This window comes from Telopea speciosissima, chromosome 4 (genome assembly GCF_018873765.1).
Source record: "Telopea speciosissima isolate NSW1024214 ecotype Mountain lineage chromosome 4, Tspe_v1, whole genome shotgun sequence".
In the NCBI taxonomy this organism is placed as follows: domain Eukaryota; kingdom Viridiplantae; phylum Streptophyta; class Magnoliopsida; order Proteales; family Proteaceae; genus Telopea; species Telopea speciosissima.
Genome location: NC_057919.1, coordinates 53,349,153 through 53,355,309, shown reverse-complemented (window position 1 = coordinate 53,355,309; position 6,157 = coordinate 53,349,153).

Here is a 6,157-nt window from a genome sequence, read left to right as displayed (position 1 = left end):
CTCGGTCGGTTGGGCTCGGTTGGTCTCGGTCGGGCCTAGCCGGGCCTCACCAATTTTACAGGCTGCACCATATCTGACCGTTTAGGCATTCGGGCTTGCCTTAGGCGGGCATGGTACGATTTTATTTCGGTCGGTCGGTGTTCGGTCTTTAATCGGGGCAGCCTTATTCAGGTTAATGAGCCGTTTAACTCTAATCGGTCTCTAAACGGTGTGGACTTACTAATTGACATGCAACCAGAACTTTAAGTTTAAACCATCACATCGTTGGGCAGTCACGGTATACCTCAGCTCAAATTCAAATAAAGCTTCTCCCAACTAAAATAGCAGCACAACACCGAATATAAGCTCATCTAACAAAGTAAGTAGAGGGAAAAATAATAGCAGTACAACATCGAATAGAAACACATCTAACAAAGTAAGTAGACGGGAATAAAAAAATTGCAGCACAACACCAAATAGAAGCACATCTAACAAAGTAAGATCTAAAAACTAAAAGTCTCATCTCATCTACATTAAGTGTATCTAACCAATAAATGTCAAAGACCAACAAAGAAACAAACAAAAAAAGAAAATTTGGAGCGAAGGGGAGGGGACGTTTATAAGTTAAAGGGTCGGGCTGTAACCGAGTGGTCTAGGTTGGGCTTGGAATCGGTTGGTCCGATCGGGTGCCCAACGGGCTAGGACCCCACACCGGGACCGCCCGATTACTAAACGTGTCGGGCTTAAGCCCAACACATTTAGTAATCGGGCCGGGCTTGAACCGGGTGGGCTCGATTGGGCCTAACGGGCCGGGCCTGGCAATTACACCCCTTCTATCATATGTGCTTCCCTGAGTTGTAGCACCCTATCCCCCACCCCCTCCCTCAAAAAGAAAAATCAATAAATAAAATGCTTCCCATGAGTCTCTTAGGGAAAAACTTCTTTGGCTGTTCATGCTCATGCTCGCCCTTTACCCCGTAATAGCTCCGAAAAGAAAGATCTGTGCATTTATGGCTGATCCATTATTTTGTAGAATCAAGCTTAATTGTAGTTACGGTGGGTGATTCCTCCGAATCCTATCCAATTTTTTTTTTTAAACCAATATGGGTAGGGTTCAATATTGGGATGATGGGTCAAGGCAATGCAAGGAATATCTTCCATGCAGACGACTCAAATTAAAAAATATGGTACAATATGTGAATATTACAACCTTTATTTTAAGGGGAAAATTTAATTAAGAGTTTTAAGGAGAAGAAAAGGAATAACAAAGAAGCCTTCAAGTAAATACATATTACAAATCTCTAAGTTAAGGGAGAATGAAACATGCACCATCCTTGTGCAGATTCCAATATACTCCTCACATGCCTGATTGCTTCAGTGATGTCTTTGTAGGGGAGGCCCTTGCAATGCGTGTTGGGCTTGAAGCCGCCTTGGATACTGGGATCATGTCTATTGTGATTGAATCGGACAACCTCAGCCTGGTGTCCATTCTTCACGATAACACTCTGCCTTGCCCGGCTGCTGCCTCAAACGTTGTCAACGATATTCGGGTTTTGAATAACCGTTTTTGTGTTTCATCCGTTGTTGGGATTCCTGGGGAAGCGAACTTGGTCGCTGACTCTCTAGCCTGGAAGGCCCTATCTTTGGCAAGTAAGATAGGCTGGCCCAATTCCATTCCTTGGTTTCTTGATCTTTGTAATCAGGATGCCTTGTACTCCTCTTGCCCCCTTTTGAAATAAAACTTTCCATTACCAAAAAACAAAAATATATAGTTCTCACATTATAAATAGCGGGGCCTACATTGACACCCTCATTGGTATAGCGTGCAGATTCTTTCTTACACTGTCCTTGTGGAAAACCCTCTTCCCCAACTTAATAGTGCTTTATTTTCACCCAATATAATCAAAGGGTGAGAGAATGCTAACCAGTCGCGCGCCTAGTGTGGCTCCCACACCTAGACATAGAAATTGCCTTGTCGCCTGAAAATGACCACCTTACCCCCTTGAAAAGGTGGAAATCCCATGGGTGCAAGGCAATCATTTCTAGGCGGTAGGGCGATTTCTGTGTTTAGGCATGGGAGCCACACTAGGCGCACAACCGGTTAGTGTTCTTTCTTCCATGATCAAATTAGTTTATCTTTTTTTTTTTAATGAAATAATCATATTAGTCTTAACTCAATGTAATTTCATATGTTAGTTTTTTTTTTTTTTTGATGAAATAAAGAAAATTGCATTAAGAGCAAATCAAAGTACAGTAATCCGAAAAGGATCCACAAAATGGGGAAGAGGGTTTTCCACAAGGATAGTCTAGCCCTATTTGCCAAAATATGAGCTGGCCTTACTACATCTGTAACATCCCGACATAATGGGGAGATTCGAATATGTAAATTTTGAGGATGAAATTTTGTTAAGGGGTGGGGAATTGTAATACCCTGATTTTAGGACTAGGGGTAATTTGATCTTTTTACCTAATGCAGGATTAGGGCAAGCTGAAGTGTAGAAACTTAGACTAGCTGGAGGTGCACGCATGCATGCATGGTAAGTAGTGTGTCCTAGTGTAACACCCTTATTTTGAGTTTATTCCTTGCCCAAGTATAGAATTAGGGTTTTATTTAACAGACTTAGATAGTCTAGCCCTATTTGCCAAAATATGAACTGGCCTTACTACATCTGTAACATCCCGACATAATGGGGAGATCCAAATATGTAAATTTCAAGGACAAAATTTTGTTAAGGGGTGGAGAATTATAATACCCTAATTTTAGGACTAGGGGTAATTTTATCTTTTACCTAATGCAAGATTAGGGCAACTGAAGTGTAGGAACTTGGACTAGCTAGAGGTGCACACATGCATGCATGGTAAGTAGCGTCTCCTAGTGTAACACCCCCAAGTATAGAATTAAGGTTTTATTTATAACATATATAATTTGATTTGGAAAATAATTCATAGTTAGTAACCTAGCCTAGTGCTTAGACATTTAATTTAATTTATTAGAGGTCTAAGGTTCTATTATTTAGAGGTGCGATGGCAAGTAAATAGATGTAGTTAGAGACAAAATTGGATTCTTCCCACCTTCTTTCTTGTTAGGATTAAATCCCCATAACTATAAATCCCAATCCTCATTCCCTTTATCATAAATTTGAGAGAGAGAGAGAGGAAGAGAGGAAAATTCGTGGACTATATAGAGAGGAAGAGAAGAAGAAGAAGAGAGACGGAGAAGGAGAAGAATGAGATTCGGACTGTGAAGAAACCAGGCACTTGATGTCTAATTTCGACCCTTTTCGGAGCCGAATTGAAAAAATCTTATTTCACAATAAAACGTAGTGTCATCTCTTATCTTCGCAACCCAACTTAAATCAGCCCAAATGTAGATTTGAACAGAGAGATATCACTGATTTACTGAAGGTAGGTCATTCTGTCAAAAATCTGTGTTTCTCAAATCCGAGTTTAAGCAATACCTTGATGTTGATTTCATCATTACCTTAATCATAGAACTCCATTAAAATGACTCTGAATTAGGAAGAGATATATCAACATCATTGAAGCATTGATTTGAGGTCACTTATAGAAACCCTAATTGCTTCGCACAAGGTGAGTAGATCTTCAACCATTATACTTGATATTTTTCTTACATATAAAATTTATTTTGAAATATTGTTTTAAATCTGAAATTTAGTTTTAGATTGAAATTTATCATGCAAAAAAACATATTTCATTCATGCTTTTACTCAAATAAATTGTTCACACATGATTGCTTACAAGGAATGATGATTTCCTTATGATTTAATTCACATATGTGTGAATAGAATTTTAATAATGTCATGTTTATAGACTAATGAATCCAGCTTATTTGTTGATAGTATGATGAAGGTCTATGAATGATTCTTCATGATTATAACCTAATGCATGATGTTTTTGATGATGCATAAAAATCTGATTTTGTTTAGGGTTTACTTTTAATTTTCATTGATGTTATTGTTGGATAAGTGATTGCGAAGATTTTACTCAATCTTCCCTATTATTGTTCTTCACATTATGTATTGATATGTTGATGAAAGTTACTGTTTTCACACTTTATTTTTATTCTTTTCAATAGCATGTGTTGGAGTGGAATTGGGGAGTTGCTAACCCTAAGTTCCGAACTTAGATGTATAGCTTTAAATTATGAGTAAACCCTTGATTATTTTTTTTGTCGTTTATCTAACCGGCATTGGTGAATATGTTGGGGTAAGGATAAGTTGACGAGTTTTTGAGGTACGGGTTTACCCTTATTGGAGCTATATGGACTACTAGAAAGAGGGGTGATGATAAAAAACTCTCCAGGAGGGCATTGTTCGTAAAACCTTCGGGGGCTTTGACTCGGTCTGCGGCAAGTTTGATCATTAGTTTCTCCATTAATTTTTTGATGTTGAGAGGGGATAGCAGTGTTGTAGTTGATTATAACTGGGGTTCATACGCCGCTATCATGAGGGCCTTGACCAGTGTATGGTAGGTTGTTCACACTAGTCCATTAGGGAGTGATGTGTTTGTTATTTTATGTTCTTTCGATATATCTTTTGTTGATTGTTGTCAAATGTACTTTTCATTACGTTAATGGTGATAAGCAAATATAGTTATGATCATTTTGTTTTGTTTTTTTTCGGATCTATATATATACATATTATTGTAAGTCTTTACATTTTGTATTACTTGTGCATGTTTTCATACCTGTATAGTTGTTGTGGATTTACTTGCTAAGCTTTTCCCGAAGCTTACCCTCACCACTTTTCAGATGAACAACTTTATGAATGCGAATTTGGATGTGAGGATGTACTAGAAGAGGAGATCCAAGAGGACGAAGCGTTTGGATTAGAAGAGGACAACTACTATTAGAAACTTTACACTTTCTTTCAATTTTAAAAGAACTTATTATTTGTTTGAGTTTAATTTAATTTTGGAGATTGTAACATTTATTTCAGAATTTTAAGTTTAATTTGAAAATTGTAATAGCTTAATTTAACTACCCTACTTTAGTTGAAGTCTTAATCTATATATTTTAGACATGTGTTTGTGTTTTGTTTCTACTCCAATTTATATCTCCTTGACATAAACGATCTTGTGGACCGTCAATGTCCCTAAACCGCTAGGGTGGTTTTGAGAGCGTTACAACATCCCTGCCCACTTTTTTAATTACAATATTATCAAAAGAACTGTACAAAGACACTATGTCAAAAAGGAGATGAAAGAGTCTCCATGGCCAGTTCGCATATTGATCCTTTTGGAGCCAAAAAGCTAAATTTGCCGAATCAGTCCACACAGTCAAGTGCTTGATGCCTTTTTCTTTCGCTGATCGGATGCCTTGTGCGATTGCTTGTCCTTCTGCTTCATCAGCATTTTCTACAAATCCATAATCAAAAGTGACTAAGAGTGAATCCCTAGTGATATATAGAATAGATGCCCATCCTCCTTCCTTTGAGTCCAACATATGTTAGTTTTCACGGTCAGCTCCCATATGACATTGGTTTTTATGTGAATTAACAAGGTCAGCATTGCACATGGAGCTGGGGCCAGCAGACTCCCATGGCTATAGCAGTAGAGAGAGAGAGAGAGAGAGAGTAAATCATCAGAAAGGAGATCTTATGTACTGTTCACTGTTTGCTGTAGTTGATGTTGTCTTTATCCATTGATTGTTCCAAAGATACCAGAATAGATGACATTGATTCAAATATGACTCTTGAGAGATGGTGTTTTCTCATTTTCTAAATGAGATTTGCAATTCCTTGGTCAGCCATGCAAAAGACAGCATGTTCCTACATTGAATAAGTGCAGTATATGACTTTGAGATTTGAGTCCATATAACGATTGTACACAGCAGTACAACCAAAAGTTACATAACAATATAACAAAGAGCTAAAAAAAAGAAAAATAGGTACAGTAGATTGTAGTTAATGTGCTCTGTGATTCTTTGAAGTTCTCATACCACATCAAAAGTAGGCTTATATATTAACCATTGAGCAGTCCATGTACACATTGTTACTCAATTTTACTCCCTCAAACTTGCCTCAGTGATTGTGAAAGAATTGGTTTGATACACTGTGCAGCCGATGGGTTTCAATTGGTCTGTTCATCTTTTTTTTTCTTTTTCTTCTTCTCCCACCCACCATATTTGGCAAGGAGGGAAATGTTGCCATGCTGATTT